This window comes from Crocodylus siamensis, chromosome 3 (assembly GCF_052110815.1).
Source record: "Crocodylus siamensis isolate JL-2025a chromosome 3, ASM5211081v1, whole genome shotgun sequence".
NCBI classification, from domain to species: domain Eukaryota; kingdom Metazoa; phylum Chordata; order Crocodylia; family Crocodylidae; genus Crocodylus; species Crocodylus siamensis.
Window position 1 is genome coordinate 54,430,443 of NC_143397.1, and position 27,904 is coordinate 54,458,346.

Here is a 27,904-nt window from a genome sequence, read left to right on the forward strand (position 1 = left end):
GGCAGGGGTGAGTTAGCCTTTGACATTCTTATTTATAGTAAAACTATTTTTGGGTACTTTCTGAGGTTTCTAAATGTACTCATGTTAATTTTTTGCTTCTCTGAGGTCTTTTCACTTCCAACTCCTAGGAATGATTTCAGTTAGAGATGATAAACAACAAATAACCCTACCAAAAATATTTCTACAATACTTATTTTTGTACAATGGGCTAAATATATGGCAGTGTTCTGTATGATTTTATAAGCCTTATAAAGCCTTATAAATACTTTATAAGTATTTGATATGCTCTGCATAGGTTGAAGTTTTCCTACTTGTAGCCATCCTAAACCTATGTTGAGAACATCTTTATACCATAGTACATAAGTAAATCCCTGTTCACTCATGCTGATATACTGTATCTGCAGCCAGAAACAATTAAGATAAATAGGTGAGTGCCCTCCACTTCCTTCCCTTCCTCTTTTCAGTGACTCTCCACTTAGCTCTGTTGGGACAATGGGTTCAAATTGCACTTCCACGCAATATGAACCTTCAGTATGTAAATGTAACTGTTGTAGCACTATGGTTGTTGAAAAGTCCTTGAGAGAAACTTACCTAGTACCTCCAGAACCAGGGAACAAAAATTCATAACTTTACTAGACACCAGAAACCATGGATTTAACACTAACTGTGGTTTTATAGCTTACTCCTTTCATTACAGCTTACATGCCACCTCTGCTAATGTCTTTGTGCTCTACATATAATATGATCCTTTGAATAGCTGTAGTCCTTTATATAATTAGGTTTAGCTATCTCAGCTGTTCTTTATCAGGCCTGTAAGTACTTCTAACTTCTCTTTGCTCTGTGGATTTACTACCCACTTCCCTTCTTAAGTGACCACTTTCTGTTAACTAAACATAATTGTTCTACTTGGTATTCAACTTAGACTGCATCTACCTCTTTCCTAGACCTGAGGGAAAGCATTTTTGGCCCCAGAGTTGTCTATATGGATCGTCTAGTAAAAGATATTACTTTTACTAACAAACCTTTACAAACCTTGCCTTTCATCTATTACCCCTGGCAGTAAGAAAAGTAGATAGGTAAACAGGGCCCTACAGCCCCTTTCTGCCTGCATATGTCCCTGAGGTACATCTTCACAGTCTCCAGAAGACAGACTATGATGGTGCTGGCATCCATTCTTTCACTGAGCATATTTGGACTTAGACTTTTATCTGATTATCATCTATTCACTACACTCTCTCCACCTATACTTTGCTCTGTAACAGTTCTCATTCTATTTACAATTTCTTTGCATTAACACATCCCTGAATGTACCAAGCATTCTGTTCACTTCATCATTGTTCATCATTGCCCATCGTCCTTCTTTTCCCATCCACTCTTGCTTTTTCACTAGGCTGTTGTCATTCATCCTCTGTATCCCCACTTCCAGATGTCTCCCTTCTTTCAGATCTTATTTTCAATAAACTTCCTTCTCAAAACCCAAGATATAAAACTTGGAATCGTAACACTGCAAACAAAAACTCATTCACCCTTCAACACCCTGGTGATTTATAGCCATCAGACACATTACATCCAACTTCGTAAATTCTGCAGGATCTGGTTCGTTACTTTTATTTTTCTAAAAAACAACTGGCATATTTTGGGTGCGCTATAACAATAATACAGCTAAATTGGTTTTTCTTTAAGGAGTGTAAATATTGAAGCCTAAACAGGATTACATTATCCTATTTAATTCCAAGCTTAATCGGTTGCATTATGTATATAGAAATTTTGTTAAGTGCTTGTACACAAACCTAATAGAAAAGTTTTTCCTCCTTCTAGTCCATGTTGTCACTTCTGAAAAGGTTACACTTCCATATACTCTCTTGTGATTTTTAATTAAAGTATTTAATTGTTGGCAGGTGTATAAGAGTATTGTTAAATGTGCGAGCTAATTGTTTGTTCTTTTCTCTTTGTTATAAATTGAATGGATTTGAGAATGCATTAGTTTGAAAATGAGACTCAAGAGGTCTGTTCTATAAATGTGCTCATAGGTAATACTGTTTCTCCTTCAAAGGGCAAAGTAGAGGATTATTTTAAAGGTCCAATTTTGCTAACATGGTATGTTGTCTTTACTAGGATGTGAGAAACCAAGCATCTTAAAAATTTTTAATGCCAGCTGTCCTGAAGTGGATTTCCTGCTGTATGAGGTGAAACCTAGTGAATTTCCTTAAAAAAAAGGACAGGCACAAATTTACGTTCTGGGTCTGTAATGTAGACCAACCAAACACCACAATTTAATATGTCCTCATAAAATAACAATAATAGGTAACAAAAGAGGTAATGAAGATTAGTCACCTAAATAGACAAGTTAAACAGGACACTATTACCTTATCCTTGCAGGTACCTCCTATTTTGGAGTTTATGAATACTTGAGTACATGCCAATTTAGTTTTAATTATTTAGATTTCATAGACATTTGGGCTGGAAGGGGCCCTAGAGGATCATCAAGTCCAGCCCCCTTCCCCACGGGCAGGAGGTCATCAGGGATCATAGGATCCCAGCAAGATAAGCATCCAAATGTGTCTTGAAGGCGTTCAAAGTGGGTGCTTGAACCACCTCTGGCAGCAGTCTATTCTAAACCTTGGTGGCTCGGACAGTAAAGAAGTTCTTTCTCATGTCCAGCCTGAATCGGTTGCGGTGGAGTTTGTGACTGTTCGATCTTGTCATCCCTTGGGGCGCTTGGGTGAACAGACGTTCCCCCAGATCCTGATGAGCACCCCTGATAAACTTATAGGTGGCCACCAGATCACCCCTGAGCCTGCGCTTTTCCAGGCTGAAGAGCCCCATGGCTCTCAGCCTCTCATCATAAGGTCTGTTTTCCTGACCTCTGATCATGTGCGTGGCTCTTCTCTGGACTCTCTCAAGCTTCTCCACATCCTTTTTGAATTGTGGAGCCCAAAACTAGACATAGTACTCCAGCTGTTGCCTCACCAAGGCTGAGTACAATGGGAGAATGACATCCTGGGATTTGCTTGAGAAGCATCTATGGATGCAAGCCAGCATTTTGGTTGCTTTACTAGCCGTAGCATCACATTGAAGGCTCTTGTTCATCTTGTGGTCAATCATGACCACAAGTCCCTTCCCTTCCCTTCCCTTGAAAGTCCCAAGTCCCTTTCATCTGTAGTGCTAGCCAGCATAGCACTGCTGAGCCTATTAACATGCTGCAGGTTTTTCCTCCCAAGATAAAGAACCTTGCATTTTTTGGTGTTGAACACCATCGGGTTCTCATCCACCCATTTCATGAGCCTGTCAAGATTTGCCTGGATCACCCTCCTGTCCTCAGGTATGGATGCTTTACCCTGGAGTTTGGTATCATCAGCAAACTTGGCCAGTCTGCTTCTGACACCAATGTCCACATCATTGATGAAAACGTTAAATAGTATAGGCCCTAGGACAGAGCCTTGAGGGACCCCACTGGTGACCGTGCACCAAGACGATTGGCTTCCATCAACCACCACCCTCTGGGTCCTGCTACGTAGCCAATTCCCCAGCCAGTGGATCATGGTGAGGTTGAGGCTGCAGTTAGCCAGTTTAGCCAAGAGGTGATCATGGGATACCAGATCAAAGGCTTTTTTAAAGTCAAGACACAATGTCAATCTCTTCTTCCTTGTCCAGGTGATAGGTCACCTGGTCATAAAAGGAAATGAGATTGGTCAAGCAAGACCTACCTGCAACAAACCTATGCTGGGTATCCCTCAGGATATTGCTTTCAGCTAGTCTGTTAGGGATGGCCTCTTTGATAATCTTTTCCAAGACCTTCCCCAGAATAGAGGTCAGGCCAGGGGCAGGCAATTATTTTGGGCAGAGGGCCTCTTACTGAGTTTTGGCAAGCCATTGAGGGCCACATGGCAGGCAGTCAGGGGCAGATAAATATTAATTTTCTAAATGTTTTAGGGGCCCTGCAGGCCAGATAGAATGGCCTGGTGGGCCGCATCTGGCCTGCGGGCCACATTTTGCCCACCCCTGGGTCAGGCTGATGGGCCTGTAGTTTGCCGGATCTACTTTCCTCCCTTTCTTGAAGATAGGTACCACATCGGCCTTCTTCCAATCTTCGGGCACTTCACCAGAGCACCATGAGTTCTCAAAGATCCTTGCCAGGGGCTGAGCTGTGATACTTGCCAGCTCCTTGAGTACCCTTGGGTGTAACCCATCAGGGCTGGCTGACTTGAAGGTATCCAGCCTGTCAAAGTGTTCCTTCATGAGGTCAGCTTTGATGAAGGGCAAAGAATATCCTTCACTTGGGCCTCCCAGACCCACAGTGGGCAGGGGTTTCCCATGGGACCGGTGAAAAACTGATGCAAAATACCCATTTAGCAAGTTCTCTTTTTCCTGGGCATCAGTTGTCAGTTGCCCCATCTGGTTTAGCAGGGGTCCAACGTTGCCTTTGCTTTTCCTCTGGCTTCCCACATATCTAAAAAAAAGACTTTTTATTGTCCTTGATATTTGTAGCTAACTGGAGTTCCATCACAACCTTGGCTTTTCTGGTTTGCTCTCTGCAGGTCCAGACCAGAGCAGGGTATTCCTCCTTGGTGGTGGTTCCAGTCCTCCATCTTATGTAGGTCTTCCTTTTAAGATTCAGGAGGACCACCAGTTCCCTGGAGAACCAAGGGAGCTGTTGTGCCCTTTTGCTGCCTTTCCTCCGAGACGGGATGGACTTTGCTTGCACATCCAGGATTGCTCCCTCGAGGAGTAACCACTCATCCTGATCTCCCCTCTTCTTTGGGTTGTGGCCCTTGAGGGCCTCACTGACAAGCCTCCTTCGGTTGTCAAAGTCAGCTTTCCTGAAGTCGAGGACTTCTGTATTACTGACTGGCTTGCCAGCTTTACAGCAGATGGTGAAGGTGATCAGCTCATGGTCACTGTCATCCAGCTTCCCTTCGATCATTAGGTCACTGATTAGGTTGTCCCCAGTTGCCAGTATGAGGTTGAGCAGTGCTTTACCTCTTGTTGGCCCGTAGACTTCCTGTGTCAGATAGAGATCATCCATGCACGAGAGAAAGCTTTGCTTGTTTAATTTGGCTGCCTACATGGCTTAACCTGTTTAACCTAAACTATTCTAATAGATTCTTAGCAAATACAGACAGAAAAACCTGCTAAGGCCATTGAAACGATCCCCATTAATTCTGAATTATACTGGGCATCTACATGAGTTGCTAACTGTGGAGTTGCCTAATTAGGTCCCCAGGAGAGTGTCACCATTTACATGTACAGAGCTATTAGGCTAGAGTAAAGTAATTAACTCTACCATAAATTAGTACTGCCCGACACAAGTACTATCCTACAGTGGAGTTATTTACTTTGCCATAAAACATGTGTAGATGATGACCAGGGCTGGCTGGGGCATGAGAGTGCTACATTGTGGGGGCCGGATGCTGGCTAGCCCTTTACTATAGGACCCCTGTGCTCTAGTCAGCCCCTCCACAGCATATTGAGCCGTGGCAGAACAGCTCCAGGCTGGCAGGCTGATCCCCCAAGCTTCCTGCCAGCTGGGGCTGTGCCAACCTAGCTCAATAGGCTGTGGTCCTGGGTACACATGTAGATGCACCCACTGTGTAACAGATGTGTTGGCTCCCAAGATGTGTTGGCTACTGGTCAACAGTACTGAACAAGAAAAACACTGAGAGTAGCATCAAACTTTGTGATATCAACTTCCATTTAACTTCTTGTGGCTGGATGCAACATTGGAGGGTTTCAAAAACAACATGTTGCCTGCAAACCATGGATTAGAGACCACTGCTCTATGACATAGCTCAAGTGTCTTGACCAGCTCAGTTTCATGACTCAAGTTGTATTTCTCATGTGTTTTAAGAATATTTGGGTTAAACACTTGCTGTTTTCATTAATGTTTTCATCATAACTATTTTCTTTCCTGAATTTTCCCTTTTATTCTAAATTACACTCCTTAGAGCCATAACTACTCTGATAATGAATTTCTCCTTCTGCTTGTAAACTCTATATGGTACAGGTGCCAGGTTTGCTTTTATCTGAAAGTTTCTTATAATGATCTTATTTATATAACGTGCATCTACATGAAATGCTGACTGTGCGGTAGCCCAATACTACTATGCAGTAGTATTGCGTAGTGAGACTGTGCAGTAGTATTAGGCTTTTGGGCAGTAGCGTCACAACAAAGATGCTTGTCAGTCAGTGCCTTGGGTTACTGCGCAGTCATTTAGTACTTGTTTATACTTGTATAAAAAAGTACCAAATGACTGTGCAGTGACAACTGCACAGTCAGCATGTGTAGATGTGGTCATAGAGTATCTCAGGTTTAGCCTGAGCAAACCAGGAACACCTTGTTCATGCTTATACTACTGGGTTTCAAGGATCTCAATTTTCCTGGGTTGAATCAGGCCAATCCTAGATTCAAAGTCTAGTAGAATGTAGTTTAGCCATCCACTTTTTACTGAAGTTGGACTTGTGATAAAACCAGGAGTAAGGCCAGTTTGAGAGCTGGGAACTCCTGAATTTTAATTTTGGCTCTGATACTAACTCCTTTTAGGGCATTGACACCTTTACTTAAGGTATGCCTCTACTGTCTCCATGATGGTCCTGAGGCCACTGCTGAGAAATAGACTCCATCCTTTGGCTTCCACTTCGTATGCAACTTGTACTTCAAAACTGTTGCATGTTTACTCCTCGAGCAGAGCCAGGTGTGCCCAGCAACCTTCTCAGAAGCACAGCTGAGACTGAGATCTTGACAGCATCTCTGTGCAAGCACCAAAACTGAAAACAGTATAACATTTTTGACAAGCAGCATGTGCATAGAGGGGATGGAGGTGATGCGGCTGGTTTCTTGGCAGTATTACTGGACTTGGCAGTGAGGTCATACAGGCATATTCTTTAGAACTCTATGCTTTCTTTTTCGGCAGTTTGAAAGAGAGCAGATAAGAGGAAAGAGGCTGTAATAATGCCTCTAAAACAACATATATATGATAGAATAGTGAGCACAACAACGTCTTTGGAACCTGTGGAAGACCCTCTGTATAAGCTCTCTGCTGACAAGGGGAGCAAGCTGTTGAAGCCTGCTATATCGTACAAATTATTCTACTCCTCTATCAATCTGCAGCAATTCTGTTAGAAGATACAGCTGCCAGATATCACATTAGTTTTCATTTTGCAGTATCCGTTCTTTATGGAGCTCCAATGGGATTACAAGCCCAGGAGTGGGCAGTCAAAGGCAGCATGTTTAAACTTGAAAAGATATTGGTATTAAGGCATACGTTATGAAAAATCCTGATTCAGGGATTGATGATTAAGCGGTACCTTTATTTTATGCAGTCAAATTCTTATAATGAGAGATTTGGGATCCATGTCAAGAAAATACATTTTCAGTTGCAGAAATATGCATGATATGCAGTTATAACAATTGTGAGTGCAAACTGGATAGGAACAAGTATTCGCCTATTTGCCTACATTTTGGACATCTAAATTCAGTTCTGTTTCCGCAACCAAAACAATATGTAGTGACTGTGCTTCTGCAGTTTGGTATAGGCTTTTTTTCTTTTTTTGGGTACATTTTATTTCATTCTAGTTCTTTTACTGCCATCATCATGGTAATATCTAAGTACCTTCCAGGAGTCATATGAGAGTGATAACTAGTATCTGGTCAATACTATCTGGCCTATCATTTTCTCTAAAACAAGTAAATTACAGGAATATCTATCTATCTATCTATCTAACTTTGTCTTTGTGGAACTGAAGACCATTGTTTTGAAAGCTTAGCCTACAATGTAATATTGGATATGTCATTATCCAAATACTGCAGTGCTGGCTCTTCTTTATGCACCACAATGAACTAATACAGCTGAACATCTTGTGAAATACACCCTTGTAAATTAGGATGACTGTTTTATTATCTACATTTCTCACCTTAAAAATTAAACTTTTAAAAGCCATTTATGATCCTCATTTGCTATTCAGACTGGTTTGTAATGTATCAATTTGCAAACTTAATCAATTATCAGGATGAATTACCTCCTGCAGATAGACCCCTATCAGCTAAAAGCAGGAATTTGTTTTGGAAATAGTACACTGTTATTGGTCTTGACTGGCATCATCAACAATAATTTGCCAACTTTTTCTGGCATTTGTTTGGAGATTTTCATGTATGTGAGGAGGTGGGAAATTTGTGTGTCATTATAGCTTATTATTCACAAAAAGAATGTCTGTAGCAGTGCCATCAGCAGTCAAACACTTTTTTAAAGGCGTTTTGTTAACATCAGCAGGAGACATGCATAATCTGGGAAGGGTGTTTTTAAATCAGATTTCATGGTGGATAATTAGTACATCAAATTCTTCATGGGCAGCAGGTGTAGATTCTTTTTAATCTCTGGAGATGGTACAAGTGCTTACAAGTCTTCTATTTTCTCTTTATTGCATTTCACATTTTTGTCACTTGTTATACAGGATCATATTAACTTATGATGTAACATCATATCGTGTGTTCTTAGACAGATCACAACTTTTCAGATTGGAGGTCTGTGATCAATTTCACTTGTGAAGATTATATCTTTTTTGAAGCCCTGGGATATGGAGGAGTTGATGGCAAAGTATCCTTTGTATTAGTGAAGTAACACACATATTACATAGCATTCACATAGTAATAGCATTATCCTTAAATAGTGCAATCCACAGCACATGGGACCTTTTAAGATTCACATAACCTCTTTTCCAGATAAAGCAAAGCTGTTTGTTTTAGGGAATCTTTAACTACAGTATCAGTGTAAAAGTATTTTTAAAACTTAGTGTCTGCTCTATATTCTTGGAGCAATTTTCCACTTCTAAAACTCGAATCTTTCTTCATTCAAACAACTTAGCAAGATGCATTCCTCCGTGAAGCTCATCAATAATATTCCAGCAATAAATAGACATTATTTATTAAATGACGAGGAAAAATAGCCAAGAAATCTATGGAACCAAACAATTTATATGTTCTGCACTCTGCAGAAAAAAATATTTTTATTCCCTGTGAGCAACATGCTTGTCCTAGTATTTAGAGAGTCACTCCTCCTCTACCTGCCATGATCTGTTGCTTTGTGTTTTACTTATCACATTTACAAAGTCCCTTGAGAGGGACAGATTCCTAGGTACACCAAACAAGTTCTCCATATACCTGGGGAGGTTTTCTTATACCCATTTGCCTGATTATCTTAGACAATGTCAGAGGCTGAACCACTCCTCAGGCCAAGTTAAAGAAGATGGTGGTGGGCTACTTTAGAATGCTTCAGTAAGCACCTCATTTTTGCTCTCATACTTGATACTATCCTTCTCCTTGCACAGATCTGGACTTGTGTGGCAGTTCAGAGAATTGTCTATATAAAACGCATAAATTCTGTTGGAAGTTATTCAGTCTTTGTGTAACTCTAATCTTCTAAATAAGACATTTGCTAAAATATAATGGTACCTCTCAAAACCTGATTGGAAGCTACTCCACAATAATGAAAAATCATGCACATTAAATGACTGTGCCCTTACAAAAGAATTGGTAAGATAAAGAAGTGGCTAATCCAAAGCTGATCATCTATGGAGGTAAGAAGAACAGATATCCAATGCAATAGAAAATCTAATGCTGGAAGGAACAAGAAAACAGTATTGAGAGCTGTTGTCAAAAAGAGCCAGGAAGCAACCTTTTTGCCCACTGGATCTGCACACCTATGGGAAGCTGACTGTATGGAAAAAAAGAGAGACTTTATTAGAACTGAAGAATGAACAGAGAGAATGAACAGGGGGTCCTGGAAATCAGGAAAGAATTAACCAAAATGTGAAAGACTTCCTGGAAATGTGGGGAAACCAAGGCAAAATCAAGCTTGCTGGTATTTGTTAATTGTCTGTAGACCTGTATATCTCTTATGCTTTATTTATGAATGAAGTGTGTCTGTGTGTGTTTAGGAATTCTTTGTCAAGTCCTGTATTTTAATTGCTAACACTGCATCCTCAAAGAGGGAAACAGCAAAGCATCTCTCTGATGGTATGCTAAGAATATGAAATAGCTTTTGGAGAGGCCACAGAGAAATGAAACAGTTTTAAGGGCTTTATCAATTGGACTGTAGGACTTCTGTTATAAACAGTTACATTTGATGCAGGGTCTGAACCTGGAGTTTGTCCCAAGAAGTCTAGAGATAGAGAAATTTCATTCAGCCTCTGTGAGAGACTAGTACAGCAGCTTTATGAGCTTTTAGGAGATTGCAGCACCTTGTATCTGTGTGCCTATAAAGTATCCTGTACCATAATAGCCATAAAACAAACAAGCATTATCCAATATATTTTTTTTTTTTCAGAAGTATTTAGTATCTCACCTGGGCATGTCTGACCCATATGGATTCCGAGCTCTATAGCACCTTTCATCTAAAAAGCCTAAAAGTGCTTTGCAAATTCATTTTAAAGTTGTCTCCATGTGTGTTTATTTACACACAAATCACTTTATGTTCAACTTGAATAAAGCCACTTTTGGAAAGAAATTCCTTGTACAGCAATGTACACAGCAAAGTTCAGGACAGGAAGCAAAGAAAAATCCTGCTTGCAGTTTCATTAGGACATAGTCATGTAATACTGCAAGAAGGCAAAAGATAGTGACAGGACTTGGAATTTGGCAGATATGTAAGGGTTAATAACCTTACATGTATAAGAAATAAATAATCTGGAGCTGATAATTGTACCTGCTGCACTTCAGTGCTTGATTGGACCACTCTGTTGGGACATTTGTTTGGCAAGGAAATGGGGAGGAGAGAGGGAAAATGATTGTCTTCTGAATCACTCTCTTTCTTTTGGCTTCACATGGATATCAGCATATAATTATTATTGGGATCAGCCTGAAGACCAAAGGAACAAGAGGAACAAATAATAGAAGTTATGCTAGAACTCAATGAGTTATATTCAAATAGATAATTTTTTTTTCAAATAAGCTTTTGTAGAAAATATGGTTTGGTGCGGGAAATAAACCCTATCAATGTAATGTAAATGTGCACATCTTGGATATATCTAAAAATATACTAAAAAGTATTCAGTTAAAGCTGAAATGTCATTATTTTGTGTTTATATATATATAGAGAGAGAGCGAGAGGGAGAAGAGAGTGTGTGTGCATGCGTGCTATATTCAGAAGAGAATCATAACGTTGTATAAATTTGGTCCTGAAAATTAGATTTACTCTACCAAATTTCTGTCAGGGACTTAGCCACTCAAGAGCTGGATAATGCATAAGTTAAAACTTCTTTAGTGTGTACCTCCCTTGACTTCTTACTGTGTAAGTTATGAAGTGATATGTGTGAAATGATATTCATAGTTATCAGTGAATGAAGATGAACAAAGACTTATTGGACGTGCAGTGCTGAAGGGGGAGAACCCAAGGGGCTCTGTTTAAGGCAATCGGGTATTGAGCTGGTGCTGGGTTATACATGCATGGTCAATATAGAATCTTATAAATTTAGGGTTGGAAGGGACCTCAGGAGGTTATTTAGTCCTGCCTGCTCAAAGCAGGACCATTCCCAACTAGATTAACCCAGCCAAGGCTTCATTTAGCTGGGTCTTAAAAGGCTCCAAGGATGGAGATTCCACAATTTTTCTGGGTAACCTGTTCCAGAATTTTACTACTCTCCAAGTAAGAGAGTTTTTCCTAATGTCTAACCCAAACTTTCCTTACTGCAACTTGAGACCATTGCTGCTTCTTCTGTCATTTGCCACCACTGAGAACAGTTTAGCTCCATCCTCTTTGGAACCACCCTTCAGGTAGTTGAACACTGTTATTAAATCCCCTCTCAATCTTCTCTTCTCTAGGCTAAATAAGGCCAGTTCCCTCAGCCTCTCCTCATTAGTCATGTGCTCCAGTCCCCTAACCATTTTTGTTGCCCTCCACTGTGTTGGAGCTGGATTTAATTGGGGCCTAATTAAGTGTCAACAATGGCTCACTCACTAGTCCAGATTCCAATGGAGGTGATTTTTGGCTCTGGGCTGGCTAACAAATTAATCAGGGCATGTCTATCACCGCCCAATTAATCCAGCAATTAGTTGCAGTAAGACTAATAAGGAAGCTTACACAAATATATAAGGTATAATGAATACAATGGTTTATTAAAGAACAGCAACTAACAAGTAAGTAACCCAACAACTAATGTTCAGTAACACACCCAAACAATAGTTCCACCCAATACAAATGATCTTAGCCTATACTTATCTTAACATTAACAATCCTTATCCTTAGCAATATCCATATATTTATATTACAAACAGGGATAGGATAATTTTATTTATTAAGAGAGGGGAAGCTTTATTAAACTTGCAACTCAGGTGCCTCTGGTTGCTCGAACCTCAGATGGCTGCTTGTTGGTGGCTTGTGGCTCACCTCCCACATGTAAGCAGGGGAAGGAAAACTCAGAGCCAGGGGGAGAGAAGGAAAGAATGGGCAATACTTACCAAGGAAAGTAGAGGGCTGCTACCTGAAGTGACATGCACACCCGGAAGAAAGAAAAGGGACCTGGGGAGCCAACCCTATCTATTCTTTTTGGTAGACAGAGAATCCACAGCAGCAGGGACACAGGCCACTGGAGCTCAGCACGGTGTACCTTCAAAGTTCACTTGTTGAACTCAGTCACACTGTTCCAGCTCTTGCTCAGTCTCTCACCTGCACAGTCCAACAACCACTTCCTTCACAAGATACTCTTGCACCCAGTCACACCCTCAATCACACACATACAGGAGCACACACCCCTCAGTTGTGCCCAGACACACACCTCCTGTCAATCAGGTTCCTTTTATATGGGTTATGTACCCCATCCACTAGGCCTCTGCACATAACACATGGGCATACACATGACACTCTATTCCAGCCTCTCTGCAGGTAGTCTTTGCTCACTCTGCAGACCATGGGTCACACAAAAGTCACCAGCTGACTTATTTAATGACAGCCAGCTGCACCATGGTCTTGGACCTGAATTTTCATCTCCAGCAGCTGGACTCTTTCTAATTTGTCTATATCCTTTCTGTAGTGGGGTCAAATGTGGCCTTACCTGTGCTGAGTAAAGGGGAATAATCACTTCCTTTGATTTGCTGGCAACCTGTCAAACTTGGGCCTAAATTTGAGAATCAGACCTCCATTATACTGCATTCAACATCACCTGACCATGGCTTGTGTGAAGTCATCTGCCACTCTGAAGCCCCTGAATAGAGAGGGATCATATAGGCTTTTCTGAACACTCCTTGTTGACCCAGTAGATCATAATATTTAGTGTTGTACACTTAGTTATGTTTTATAGGAAGCAGTTAGGGACTTGAAACTCAGTAATTTTGTTAGTAATTATGTGCAGCAGCTGAATTCATGTGCTAAATATCCTTATGAAATTTTTATTGAAAAACAGAACTGAGGTTATTGTTTCAGCATGGTATATAGGAATTTAGCTATATGACTTCCATTAATGTTAATAGGAACTGCACATCTAAATCTCTGAGCACTGCACTGAAAATTTACCCCTTGGTGTTCTTAGACAAGATCAGTATGCATTTGAAATTACCTTTTCTTGAAGACATATCTGAAAGGGAAGATCAGGGATGAATTCAGAAAGATGTAACCAGAAAAAGGGTTTGAAGGAACCACAGGAAAATAAACAAAAAAAGGAAAAGAGGCACAAAACAGATCAAACAATTATAAAGTCAAACAGCACATATATTGGAAACAAATGATGGTGGTTAAAGCTTAACAAATCACACTATAAAGAAGATGAGAGAAGCACAGTTATACACCATAACCACAAAACAATATATCATTCAAGTTACTATCACACAAAAGGAATCTACATTAAACTAACTGGCTCGAGGGCTGTACACAGAGAGTGGTGGTGGATGGGTCATTTTCGACTTGGAGGGATGTGGGCAGTGGGGTCCCCCAGGACTCAATCCTTGGGCTTGCACTGTTCAACATCTTCATCAGCGACTTGGACAAGGGGGTAAAAATCACCTTGTTCAAATTCGCAGACAACACTTAGATGTGGGGAGAAGTGGGCACGCTAGAAAGGAGGAATAGGCTGCAACTGGACTTAGACAGGTTACAGGGGTGGGCGATGAGAACAGGATGGGTTTCAACACTGACAAGTGCAAGGTGATGCACCGGGGGAGGAAGAACCAGCACCATACCTACAGGCTAGGGAACTCCCTTCTCATCAGTGCAGAGGCAGAAAAGGATCCTGGAGTCATTATTGATGCCAAAATGAACATGGGCCAACAGTGTGGGGGCGCGGTCAGGAAGGCCAACCGTACCTTGTCATGCATCCACAGACGCATCTCATGCAGGTCCAAGGAGGTGATCCTCCCCCTCTATGCGGCGCTGGTCAGGCTGCAGCTGGAACTGCATCCAGTTCTGGGCGCCACACTTCAAGAGGGATGTGGACAGCATGGAGAGGGTCCAGAGGAGGGCCACTCGTATGATCAGGGGGCAGCAGGGCAGGCCCTACGAGGAGAGGCTAAGGGACCTGAACCTGTTCAGCCTCCAGAAGAGAAGGCTGAGGGGGGATCTAGTGGCCTGTTACACACTAGTCAGAGGGGACCAGCAGGCATTGGGGGAGTCCCTGTTCCCCCGAGCGCTACAAGGAGTGACTAGAAATAATGGTCACAAGCTGGCAGAGGGTAGATTCAGGCTAGATATCAGGAGGCGCTACTTCACTGTCAGGGTGGTTAGGATCTGGAACCACTTCCAAGCAAAGTGGTGCTGGCTCCTACCCTGGGGGTCTTTAAGAGGAGGCTAGATGTAAACCTTGTTGGGGTCATTTGACCCCAGTACTTTTTTCTGCCATGGTAGGGATCAGACTTGATGATCTGCTCAGGTCTCTTTCGACCCTACAAACTATGAAACTATGAAACTGTGAAACCAGCTAATCAACTCTGCAGACAGGTCCTAGGATAAAACAGTTCTTCTATAGGTTCAGATGGCCATACATTATTATATTTGAAGAAATATGTACAGAAGCCGAGTATTTGTTAATAAGGTAGCAAAAGCTGGGGCCAAGGGTTACTTTCGTAGGTTTTGACTTCAGGAAATTTGGGTTCAAATCATCTTTAGGTCACAATGGAAAAAGGTGTTTGTTAGCTTAGACTAGAGATTCACAGTTTTTTTTCTTCTTTCTATCTTGATTCAATAGAAGCCCTTGATACTCTGATCTTAATGAGCTATGCTTGACCTAGGACTGGAAGGGAGAGGAGAGCACGCATCTTTAGATTTCTCAGATTTTTAGAATAACTGGGAGCAAGTTTGGCTTCTGGTGCAGGTTATAGCAGCTTCATGGCTGCTCTAGTTTATGCCAATTTGTAATGCGTCCCAAAGAATGAATGTGCCAATTTGGAATCACTTTAAAAAAAGGTGCTTTAGCCACCTGGTTCTGACTTGCGTATGTTGCCTATAGAGAGGGTGCATCTACAAGTGCACTTAATTGCACAGTAGACTAATTTGCTGTGGTGTAAAGCTTCACAGTCTACATGTGTGATGCTATTAGACTGTAGCAAACTAATTTTTGCCACTGTAAGACTATCGTACAATGGCAAAAATAATGCACCTAAACGCATGTGTAAATGCTGACACAGGTGTATGTTGCACCCGGTCAGCCCAGGCAGCAGCAGCACAGACCCCTGCCTGCTGCCTAGTCACAGGGGTGCCTGCTGCCCAGTCCACCCACTGGGGCACTCTCGTTCCCCAGCCAGCCCCTCCACCACCCAATGCCACCTCCTGGAGCCCAGGGCTGACCCCTCTGAATTCCCTGACAGCCCAGGGCTGTTCCACCCCTGGTTCAAACTGCTGTGATCCTAGGTGCAGTATCTGCAAGCATGCCCTGGACCATGGCAATTTAAGCATCTACATGTTCCATTAAGGTGTTGTGATAAACTCCTGAGCAAACTGTTCTGGAGTTTATCAAGTCACCTTAATGGCATGTGTAGATACATCCAGGAAGATTACAGAACTACTAGCTGGGAGTTTCTCACATAGGTGGGGGAATCTTTATCTGGCCCTTTAGGGCAATTTTATTGAATCTTGTACAGCTGGAGTTGTGAACATTGGCTGTAGCACAGGTTAAGATCTGCCCTCTGTTAGTGGAAGTGTTGCAGGTCAGAAACAAGAAGTAAGATTTCCATAAGATTTGCACGAAAAACACAGCCTAGGGTGTGTCCACACAATTGCTCATTGTTAGCCAGTTTTTCACATTTATAAACACCAAATATTTCATTTCTCCTTAAAAAAATGTGTGCACAGAATATAGTCCAGGGGAGTTTGGGAGATCAAGACCCCCTATTATTAATATCTGGCATCTAATATTTCATTCACAAAATAATTACTTTAGTTCCTTGGACCCTCCATGAGTGTCTAAAACAAATTCAGCTACATTTTATAGTAAGTGACAAATCACTCTTTGCTCCTTTGGTATTCATTGTAATATTGTTAATCAATGCTGAACTCATGATAATAAATCCTGATGTTCCTATGTGTGCACACATCACTGTACTGCTGGCCAGTATTATATGTACCACTTTCCTTAAAAAAAATTAACCAGAAGTTTCCTGAGACGCTTGAGTTTAAATTAATTTATTCAACAGTTTCAGTTTTGAGCTCAAGAAAACTACCTTGGGATCTCATTAAGAAGTGTGAAAATTGCTTTGTCATTTGTCTATTGTTTCTGGCAGGCAAACTATAGTTCATTATGCATTTGAATCTGTACTCTAGGTATATTCTTTTGCCTCCTTTCTCTCTTGTGTGTTTGTATACCAGTATCTACATCTATCTATAGATATAAATGTACTCTCTCTCTAGTGGCACCACATAATTACAAAATAAGCAGCACTGGTTTTGGCAATAGAGGGCTGAATACTACAAAGTACCATCTCCCAGTTACATACCTCCATCCTGAAGATGTGTCATGTATGGGTTGAGTATGCTGTGTGTCTGGGAGGGGAAAGTCTGCTTTCAGACTTCTTTGATGTATTTAATGATGCAGTGTACTTATTCTCCATTAGTGATTTTGACTAACAGAAGTATGCCATGTTACTTTGTGACCAAATGTTATTAAAAAGGTAAACAAGGCAAAAGAAATGCAGACTCTAGGAGTCAAGAGAAATGTCTGCATTGCCTTGAAGTTTATCCCACCCTGAAAAGTTGAAGTCAGCTTATCAGACAACTATTTTAAGGTCTATAGTCACTGAGTTTGAATGTTTAGTGAAGGAAGAATGGTTTATTTGTGATATTTTGTTCTTAGTCTGGATATTTGTTGGGAATATAAATTTTCTCATAGCAGAACAGAGCAACAAACTACCTAGTCTGACATGCTATTTCCACCTAAGGTCAATGCAGAATCTTTCTGAGGAGGAATAACACACTGGTTGTGTCTCCTATTGTTTGATACTTCTACTAGAGGGGTAATTTTCTCTCTGGCACCAGCTGGTGATTATCTTATATCCTGAAGCATGTGGATTGATGGCCCTTGTAATTTTATTCTAGCTAGTCTAGTGTAACTGCAGATGCTATTCTTATTCATAAATGTCAAATCTCTTTTTGTATCTGACTGACCTCAGTAATATCCTGTCGCAGTGAACTCTATAGATTGATTATATAATATATGAACAATGCTCTTTCCATGTTAAATGTGTTGTATTTTTATCAGAGATTATGGAATGGTTAAAAATTGTAATTTTATATATATACATATATATATGTAAGTTCCAAGTTCAGTTCACTAGGATTCTTGGCACCATACAGAGTGTGAATAAGCATTTGTGGAACCCAGTTTAGGTTTAGATGGCTTAGAGTAAGCCACTACACCTAAACCAAGAGTGGTACTTTCATGCATCGCTGCTGCCAAGAGTGGTGTGGTAGTCAGAGATAAGTAACTTAGGGGGTGGGCAGAATCAGGGAAGGGATGGTGGGTCCACAGAGGTGGGGACTGGTAGGTCCGGGGCTGAGCTTTCCCTGCACAGAAGGAGGTTATGTGGAGTACTGGGGGGGCCATGACTCTCATTGGCGTAGCCCCCACTAGTGCAGGTCCCACTGATGCAGCCCACGCTGTAAGCATGTTCAAGCATTCACTAGACTGGGTTAACCTGTTTTAGATTATGTTAACCCAGGTTAATCTAAAATTAGTTCACCTCTGATGTGATTTAAACCCTGTGAACACCTGTACACCCAGTCATTTGCTTGTATGTAATCTAAATGTAATGTTTGTACGTACCCATAATGTTTGTGGTCATTTGCTTAACTGCTGGATATTTTAAGTAGGGGAGGATCCCTCAGAAGTCATGGGTATTAGCACTGTATCAGAAAGTGTGTTACGAGGAAGTGTTATCATTCTTTATTCATAGTTAATTATTCTGCTACTTTACAAGTTTCAGTCATCCAAATCTGGGAACAGAAGCATCACCAGGACTAATGAATAGTAAAAAGTCAAAGTGAACACTTCAGATACTACATATAGGCTAAGAATTATGCATGCATGCTATGCTTCAGTCTGTACCTATGAATAATGAATATTTTTCAAAAAACTCAATACAGGGCTGTCCAACTTGTAAGCAGCCAGAGGACTCATGGGCTGCACTAGTGGTGGTTACACCAGTGGGAGCCATGGATCTGCTGCGCTGCAAACCCCCTGGAGGTGGGAAAGGGAAGATCGGAAGGAGAAGCCTGGAGATCCTGGTTGCTTTTGCAGCCAGAGCAATGGTGTGAGTAGCAGCTGAGTGAGAGCCTAGGGGGCCTCAATTTAACCCCGTACTGGCTGCATGCAGCCCACAGGTGCCATTGGACAGTGCTGAATTACTACAATATGATAAAGCGAAAAGTGGCTAAATTCATTTGGCCTGGCTAACATGGCAGAAGGAATAAGCAGGTGCAAGACAATACAGCTATGCCAATTTATATACCAGGTGAGGATCCAGACCATTATTTGTCATGAATAATTTCATGTCTTCAGGTTTTGTATTATGGAAGAGAAAAAAGGTGGTGTAATTTTTCCTTCTGTGTCCTGGAACTAGGTTTTCATTTCCAGGCACTCTATTTCTTACCTTTTAGTCTAGAGGGCATGTTCATGAACATGGATTTTGAACTCTTAAATGTGAATGTTGTTCCAGAAACTCAGTTTTTAGTTTTATGTTTACCCAGTGGGGAGCAAAAATAAACCATCTGACCTATGTGCCCAGTCAAAGGAGCTCACGATTAGGATATCAAATACATGCAGTTAACATTTGATAAACAAGTTTCAGACTGAAAACTGTTAGCATAAATTATTGTATTAACACAAATAGCCTACTGAGTAAAAATGTGAACAAAACAATTGAAATCTCTTTGGACAGCTGCAGTCCAAGAAAATGCCATTTTGCATGTAGATAATTCAAGAACAGAGAGAGCAGCAGTGTTTTTCAAATACATTATCATTAACTCTACTTTTGAATTTGGTATGGAATCATTGATAGTAGCTACTTGGGACAAATCACATTGTGGAATATTCATAGAAATTTTTCATAGCTCTTTATAACTGAGTCTATGTCAGCAAGCTCAGTCTGTCTTAGCCAAAGATATTTCCACTTAGTTTCTTGAAGACATAAGTGAGAAGTTGTATTTTAATTGAACTTTGTGGGCCACATGAAATATTAGGAAAAAACCCAGTTTCTCCTTAGCCTAAACCCAGTTTCTCTTAGCCAACATCTCGTGAGTTATAAATTTTTGCAATTTCACAAGGTCTTTAGAAATCTCTATTATCTAAAGTTTTGACTTATATAATTATATCTTAGCTTTATGAAGAATCATAGAACCATAGAAAATTAGGATTGGAAGGGATATGGTGGTCATATAGTACAACCTCCTGCTCAAAGCAGGACCATTTCCAGCTAGATTATCCCAGCCAAGGCTTTATCTAGCCAGGTCTCAAAAACCTTCAAAGATGGGAGAGTCCACCATCTCTCTGGATAACCTGTTCCAGTGTTTTACTACCCTCCTAGTGAGAAAATTCTTCCTAATATCAAACCTAAACTTTCCTTGCTGCAACTTGAAACTGTTGCTCCTTGTTCTGTCATCTGTCACCACCAAGAACAGGCTAACTCCATCCCCGTTTGCACCATGCTTCAGGTAGTTGAAGGCTCCTCTTAAATCCCCTTAGTCTTCTCTTCACTAGACTAAATGAGCCCCATTCCCTCAGCCTCTCCTCATAAGTCACACTACTCCAGATGTGGCCTCACCAGTGCTGAATAGAGAGGAATAATCACTTCTCTTGACCTGCTGGTAACACTCTTACCAATGCAGCCCAGTATGCCATTAGCCTTCTTAGCCACAAAGACACACTGTTGGCTCATATTCAGCTTATTGTCCACTGTAGCACCCAGGTCTCTTTCTGCTGCCCAGCCAGTCAGCCCCCAGCTTGTACCGGCGGTACATGGGATTGTTTCTTCCTATGTGCAGGACTTTTCACTTGCCCTTGTTGAACCTCATGAGATTTCTCTTGGTCCAATCCTCCAATTTGTTTAGGTCACTATGAACCTGGGGGCACTCCATATGATACTGTCTGCCAGCTAGACTTTGAACCATTGATTACTGTCCTCTGACCCTGATGCTCCAGTCAGTTTTCTATCCACCTTATAGTCCATTCATCCAGCCCACACTTCCTTAGCTTGCCTGTGAGAAAGTTGTGGGAGACTATCAAAAGCCTTGCTAAAATCAAGGTAAACCACATCCAGTGGCCTCCCCCATTCACAGAGCCAGTTGTCTCATCATAGAAGGCAATCAAGTTGGTTAGGCATGACTTGCTCTTGGTGGATCCATGCTGACTGTTCCTAATCACCTTCTTCTCCACCAAGTGCTTAGAACTGGATTCCTTGAGGATCTACTCCATGATTTTTCCAGGGACTGAGATGAGGCTGACCAGTATGTAGTTCCTTGGATCCTTCTTTTTCCCTTTCTGAAATATGGGCAGTATGTTTGCCCCTTTCCAAAGGAAAAAGTTATCTTAGAGCAGAAATTTTTGGCTGGTTGTGAGAATTTGTTGCCATTTTAATTTCTTCAGTTGTTTGGAGATTTCTGTAGAAATTAATGAACAAAGTTATTATGTTAAGAAGATATGTATATTATTATTATTAAAGTCAGTTATTGTACTGGAAGTTGCAGAGGTGGCCATTTTAGTACCTTCTTTAGAAAGGTTTATAGATGAGCCACAGTGTATATTTATTCATATCTGGGGATCTGGGTTTGCCATGGTGGCATGGAGCTCCCAGCAATGAGCTTCCCCACCCATTACTGCTCTGCCCAGCTGCATCCCACTCATTGGGCTGTGGAGGTCCCAGAGGGAGGGCAGCAGAGTGGGGAGCCCTGAGCTCACAACAGGCAGCCCACATCCATCCCCTCCCATGGGCTCTGCTTTCATAGATTCATAGATTCATAGATGCTAGGGTCGGAAGGGACCTCAATAGATCATCGAGTCCGACCCCCTGCATAAGCAGGAAAGAGTGCTGGGCCTACATTACCCCAGCTAGATACACATCCAACCTTCTCTTGAATACCCCCAGGGTAGGGGAGAGCACCACCTCCCTTGGGAGCCCGTTCCAGACCTTGGCCACTCGAACTGTGAAGAAGTTCCTCCTAATATCCAATCTAAATCTGCTCTCCTCTAGCTTGTGGCCATTATTTCTTGTAACCCCCGGGGGCGCCTTGGTGAATAAATACTCACCAATTCCCTTCTGTGCCCCCCTGACGAACTTATAGGCAGCCACCAGGTCGCCTCTCAACCTTCTCTTGCGGAGGCTGAAAAGGTCCAGTTTCTCTAATCTCTCCTTGTAGGGCTTGGCCTGCAGGCCCTTAACCATACGAGTGGCCCTTCTCTGGACCCTCTCCAGGTTATCCGCATCCTTCTTGAAGTGCGGCGCCCAGAATTGCACGCAGTACTCCAGCTGCGGTCTGACCAGCGCCCAATAGAGGGGAAGTATCACCTCCTTGGACCTATTTGTCATGCATGTGCTGATGCACGATAAAGTGCCATTGGCTTTTCTGATGGTTTCGTCACACTGCCGACTCATGTTCATCTTGGAGTCCACTAGGACTCCAAGATCCCTTTCCACTTCCGTGCCACCCAGCAGGTCATTTCCTAGGCTGTAGGTGTGCTGGACATTTTTCCTCCCTAGATGCAGCACTTTGCATTTCTCCTTGTTGAACTGCATTCTGTTGTTTTCTGCCCACTTGTCTAACCTGTCCAGGTCTGCTTGCAGCTGTTCCCTGCCCTCCGGCGTGTCCACTTCACCCCATAGCTTAGTGTCATCTGCAAACTTGGACAGAGTACATTTCACCCCCTCGTCCAAGTCGCTGATGAAGACATTAAAGAGTATCGGTCCAAGCACCGAGCCCTGCGGGACCCCACTGCCCACACTCTTCCAGGTCGAAACCGACCCATCCACCACAACTCTCTGGGTGCGACCCTCCAGCCAATTCTCCACCCACCGGACTGTGCAGTAATCCAAGTCACAGCCCCTTAACTTGTTCACCAGTATGGGGTGGGATACCGTATCAAAGGCCTTCCTGAAGTCCAAGTATACGACATCCACCCCTCCTCCTGCGTCGAGGCGTTTTGTGACCTGGTCATAAAAAGAGACTAGATTAGTCAGGCACGATCTACCTGCCACGAACCCGTGCTGGTTTCCCCTCAGCATAATTTGTCCTGCCGGGCTCTCACAAATGTGAGCCTTGATGATTTTCTCAAAGATTTTGCCAAGGATGGAGGTGAGACTGACTGGCCTATAGTTACCCGGGTCCTCCTTCCTCCCCTTCTTGAAAATGGGAACCACATTGGCCCTTTTCCAGTCCTCCGGGACTTGACCAGTGCGCCACGAGCATTCAAATATTCCCGCCAATGGCTCTGCAATGATGTCGGCCAGTGCCTTCAGTACCCTCGGATGGAGCTCATCCGGGCCTGCCGACTTAAAGGCATCCAGTTCCTCCAAGTGACCCTGCACCACCTCAGGGTCCACGCATGGCAGTCTGGTGCCTTGCTGCTGCCTCCCTACACTCCCAGTGAGAGACTTGTCATGCCTCTCGCTTAGGAACACTGAGGCGAAGAACTCGTTGAGGAGTTCAGCCTTGTCCCCTCTGTCCGTCACCAATTGTTTCTGCCCATTTAGCAGGGGTCCTATTCCTCCCTGGGCCTTCCTTTTACTCCCTATATATCTAAAAAACAATTTCTTATTGTCTTTTACTTGGGTTGCCATCCTCAGCTCCATGGTAGCTTTGGCCTGTCTAACTGCCTCCCTACAAGCACGAGCAGAAGAGGTATATTCCTCTTTGGTGATCTCTCCCTGTTTCCACTTTTTATGTGCTCCCCTTTTGGCCCTTAGTCTGCCCTGGATTTCTCTGGTCAGCCAGGGAAGCCTCCTGGCCCCTTTCCCTCTTTTACCTCGCACGGGGATCGTCTCGCTTTGTGCTCGAAGGATAGCTTCCTTAAGGCACAGCCACCCTTCTTGGGCTCCCATCATTTCAAAACTACTACTCTGCAATGCATCCTTCACTAATCGCCTGAGTTCGCTGAAATCAGCTTTCCTAAAGTCCAGCACGTTCACCCTACTGGTTACCTTACCCACTCGACGCCTTATGTTGAATTGTACTTTTAGGTGATCACTGTCCCCCAGATGGCTACCGATCTGTAGGTCCCCTACTATGTCATCCCCCGTTGCCAATACCAGATCCAGTAAGGCATTCCCCCTAGTGGGACCATGTACCTCCTGCGTCAGGTGGAGGTCCTGTACACAGGTTAGAAACCTGCGTGAGCGGTGGGACTTTGCTGTCTGTGTCTCCCAGCAGATGTCCGGGTAATTTAGGTCCCCCATGACCACCGCCTCTTTAGCTTTTATGGTCTCTGAGAGTTGCCTCAGGAGCCCCAAATCTATTTCTTCCCCTTGATGTGGGGGTCTGTAGCAGACCCCTACCACCAAATCCTTTTCTCCTTGCCCTCCATGTAGCCTAACCCACAGTCCTTCTACTTCCTCATCCTTTGATTCTGTCTTGATGAGGGTTGATGTATATTGCTCCTTAACATAGAGCGCAACCCCTCCCCCCCTTTTCCCCACTCTGTCCTTTCTGTACAATCTATAGCCCTCAATATGTACCGCCCAGTCGTGGGATGGATCCCACCAGGTTTCCGTCAGCCCCACTAAGTCGTAGTAATTTAGTGCAACCAGGAGCGCTAGTTCATCCTGCTTGTTCCCCATGCTCCTAGCATTAGTATACAGGCACTTGAGCCCTGTGACTGGTGCTTTTGCTACCCCCTCGCTCCAAGTCCTAAAGGGCTTTTTGTCTCTAACCTTCCCGTTCCTTACCTGTGCAGTATTGCTGTCCACCCCCTGTCTTTCACGTTCCCAAAGCTCTCTTTCTTCAGGCTGGGCTGTCCTTGTGGGTGCCACCTGGTTTGGTGGTCCACAGCCTCCCCCACCCTCATCTTCCCCTCCCCCCGACGAGCCTAGTTTAAAGCCCGCCGGAGGAGATCCGCCAACCTGGAAGAAAACACACGCTTACCTTTGGGGGACAGGTGAAGCCCATCCCAGCTGAACATGTCCCTCATTGTAATGTGTGGGTCATTGTCCAGGAAGCCGAAGCCTGCCTCGAGACACCAATTCCGAAGCCACCAGTTGGTCTCTCGGATGCAGTTCTCATGCCGTCTTCCGCGTCCGTTCACTGGTAGGATGGAAGAGAATACCACCTGTGCACCAAATTCCCTCAGCACGCCGCCCAGAGCCTGGTAGTCCGCCATCAGGTGATCGGGGGTTCTCCTGGCCGCATCATTAGTACCCACATGGACAAGGACCATGGGGTAGTAATCGGTGGGCTTGATCCTGGCCTGGATTACCTCCGTCACATCCTGAATCTTAGCTCCAGGCAGGCAGTAGACCTCTCGTGCTGAAGGGTCCTGGCGACAAATGGGCCCTTCCGTACCTCTCAGGATGGAATCGCCTATGACGAGCACGCGTCTCCTCCTCTTCTGGGTCCTCTCGGATCTCTTGATCTGTTTGGAGTGTGAAGAATGTGGCAGTTCTTCCTGCCCAAGGGTTTCCTCCTCCCTTTCCATCTCCTGCAGAGTCGCCAAGGCCTCGTACCTGTTCTCCAGTCGAACTGGAGAAGCTTGTACCTGCTCGCTGCGAGCCGCTCCGGTCCTGGCTGTGACCGTCTGCCACTCTGCTGTGGAGGTCCTTCCCTGGGCTGCTTCTTCCTTGGGTGCCTGGTCCTGCAGGGAAAGGAAATAACTGTCAATTTCCTCCTCCGCCTCCCTGATCCCCCTCAGCCTGCTAACCTCCTCCCGGAGCTCCCTCACCTGCGCCTCCAGAGCCCTAAGCCGGGCACCTGCCGGACAGGTGTGGGGGCTCCCAATCTCTGCCCCCCCCGGCCCTGCTGGGGATCCCCCGCAGGCCGGGAGGTAGGGGGACATCAGCTCCCCCATGGGCTCAGTCTGGGTGGAGGCCTCAGACCAGCCCCGGTTAGCCTTGTCCCCCTGGGCAGAGGCCCTAGCAGCACTTCTCGTATACATCCTTCTAAGCTGCTATTTGTAGACCTGTGTGGTGTCTACGTCCTACCCGTACAGGAGTCCCACTCCTGGCCCTCCCAGCCCGCCCGCCGGCGCGAACGCCTGCGCAAACGCCGGCGCGCTCTTACAGAGCGCGCCTGTTTGCGCACTCTGTTCGCGCTGTGCGGCTCGGGAGCGCGGCTCCCTACCGGCTCAGCTATATGGGACCCGGAGGGCTTCCCCTCCGGATCCGGCTCAGCTGTGCCGAGGCCCTCCGCCCCACTTACCTTCGGGGGATCAGCTGCTGCTGCCCCCGCTGCCGATTCCTCTGCTGCTGCTGCTGCTGCCGCCGCCGCCGCTGCCTCGGGTCAAAAGTTAGTTATGGGGCACACGTGCGTGCGGGACACACGTGTGCCTAACTCCTCTCCTTCCCGCTGCTGCTTCCCGAGTCCTTCCCGCTGCTGCTTCCCGAGTTTGTGTAACAGGGTAACTACTGGGGCCTGTTACCATGCTGGCCCACCTCCCTGTCTGGGGACTCTGCCTACCTACACTTGTCTGCCATGCCTTGATGTAAACAATAAGTTGTTTTGTTTCGTTTTTTAAACAGGAGGATGCCCATTTTAAAGCCTGATGCCAAGGTCATATTACATGGCTCCAAACCTTCCCCTATACTGTGTCCTATGCCTTGCAGATGGCATCCAAATTCCACTATTACTCCTCCAGCCCCTTACTGGGCTGGCTTCTGGCTTCTGGCCCAACTAGGCCTCAAGCACTCTTGGATGTGCCTGCGCCTTAACTCATGCCCCTTTACTGGGGCCTCCACTCCACTTAATCCAGTCAGTTTTTATGTAGTTGTAAACTTCTGTGCCTATCCCCTGAGTGTCATGCATTTAGGTTCCTCTCGTACTTTGCCTTGGCTTCCTGGGCTGCATGGCCAGGCTATTGGGAGTGACCTTGAGTCAGTTCCCCCAGGACTCTCCTCCCATGTCTTTGATGGTAAATAGTTTTCTATCAGGAGGACAATGTCTGATCCTGCCTCCCCTGGTACTTCCCTTCGGTTGTCCTTGTGGTATGTCTTCTTGGGGATCCACCTCCCATACACCCTGCCTAATGCCAACCATGGTGTTGTTCATCAGGGTTGATGTTATGGCCCTCCCTGGCACTGCGGTTGTTGGTCATTGTGATATTAATACTGAGAATCTCCTGTGGCCCCTCTTTACTCCTGGCTTACACAGCATCTGTGTTGTTTCCTCCTGGGGTTCGGTACCTTCCATCTGCTGTGCATGTCAAAGTTCCATCCCCATTGCTCCTGCCAGTGTCCCAGTCACTGCTGCTGTCCTCCGTCCATGCTGGCCCCACAAGTGACTCCTTGGGCCCTCATTGGCCCGGTATTTCTGTCATGCTCCCTGTCGCAGGGCACTGAAGTGCCTGCTCCTATAGAAGGACAGGTGTTGGTTGCCGGGGCAACCACAGGGGTCAGCTGACCAGGAGGGGGCAGGGCCTGGCATATATAAACAAGCCAGGCTGAGACCAGGGCCAGTTCTCCTCTGGCAGCTGATAGAGTAAGAGCTCTGTTGAAGCATTGCAGCCTACAGAGCCGAGGGCCTGAATCAGCTGCCAACTGAGGAGACTGGGTGAAGGAAACCCTGGTAGGGATTTTTGAGAGGATAAGCTACCAGATGGTTTGGGGTTGTGTTTGAACCAGGAGGCTTTGTTTGAGTTATAGCTGGTTGGCTCATGTCATTCTGTTTGTTCGTTGTTTGTTATTAGACCAGAGGACTGGGAGAGGCTATAAGGGGTTGGAGGAGGCCTCACAGGAGCTCCCCAGTAGTGTGGGGGTTCCTGGTGCCAGAGAGGGCACAGTAGTTAGGGGGTACACTGACCCCAACCCTGAGAAGGGGGTTCAATGGATTGAAGGCCAGGTAAGGCTGAGGCTGCCTGAGCCCAATTGTGGGAAGCCCCAGTGGGGCATAGGACATGAGAAGGGGGTCTGGGGGTCAGGCACGGCTATGGCCACCTGAGCCCCGATTGGGGGAAGCCCCAGTGGGGTGTAGGACCCAAAAAGGGGGTCTGGAGACCAGGCATGGCTACGGTCACCTGAGCCTCAATTGCGGGAGCCGCGAGGCAAGGCCTCAGTGCAGGCAGCATGATCACGGAGGGAGGCCCCAGTGCGGGCGGTGTGATCACGGAGGCAGGCCCTAGTGCAGGCAGCGTGATCGTGGAGACAGGCCCCAGTGCGGACGTGAGCATGAGCAAGGCCCAGTGAGGCAGTGTTGTGTGGGAAAAGCCCCAGGGAGGGCGATCGTACACAGACTGCGGGGAAAAGGCCCAGGGTGGGTAGCAGCCGTGGGAGAAGCTAGGGAGTGTCTGTGAGGGTGCGTAGGCG

At 44.6% G+C, this 27,904-nt stretch overlaps 1 long non-coding RNA gene across 1 annotated transcript; it reads right to left on the reverse strand.

Moving 5' to 3' along the window:
- Positions 1-24,646: 24,646 nt before the first annotated feature.
- LOC149868292 (uncharacterized) lies at positions 24,647-25,370 on the reverse strand. Its single transcript, XR_016440966.1, has 3 exons — positions 25,115-25,370; positions 24,868-25,023; positions 24,647-24,695 (listed from the first exon to the last, which is right to left on the reverse strand). It is a non-coding gene; the product is annotated as an uncharacterized LOC149868292 (long non-coding RNA).
- Positions 25,371-27,904: the final 2,534 nt, after the last annotated feature.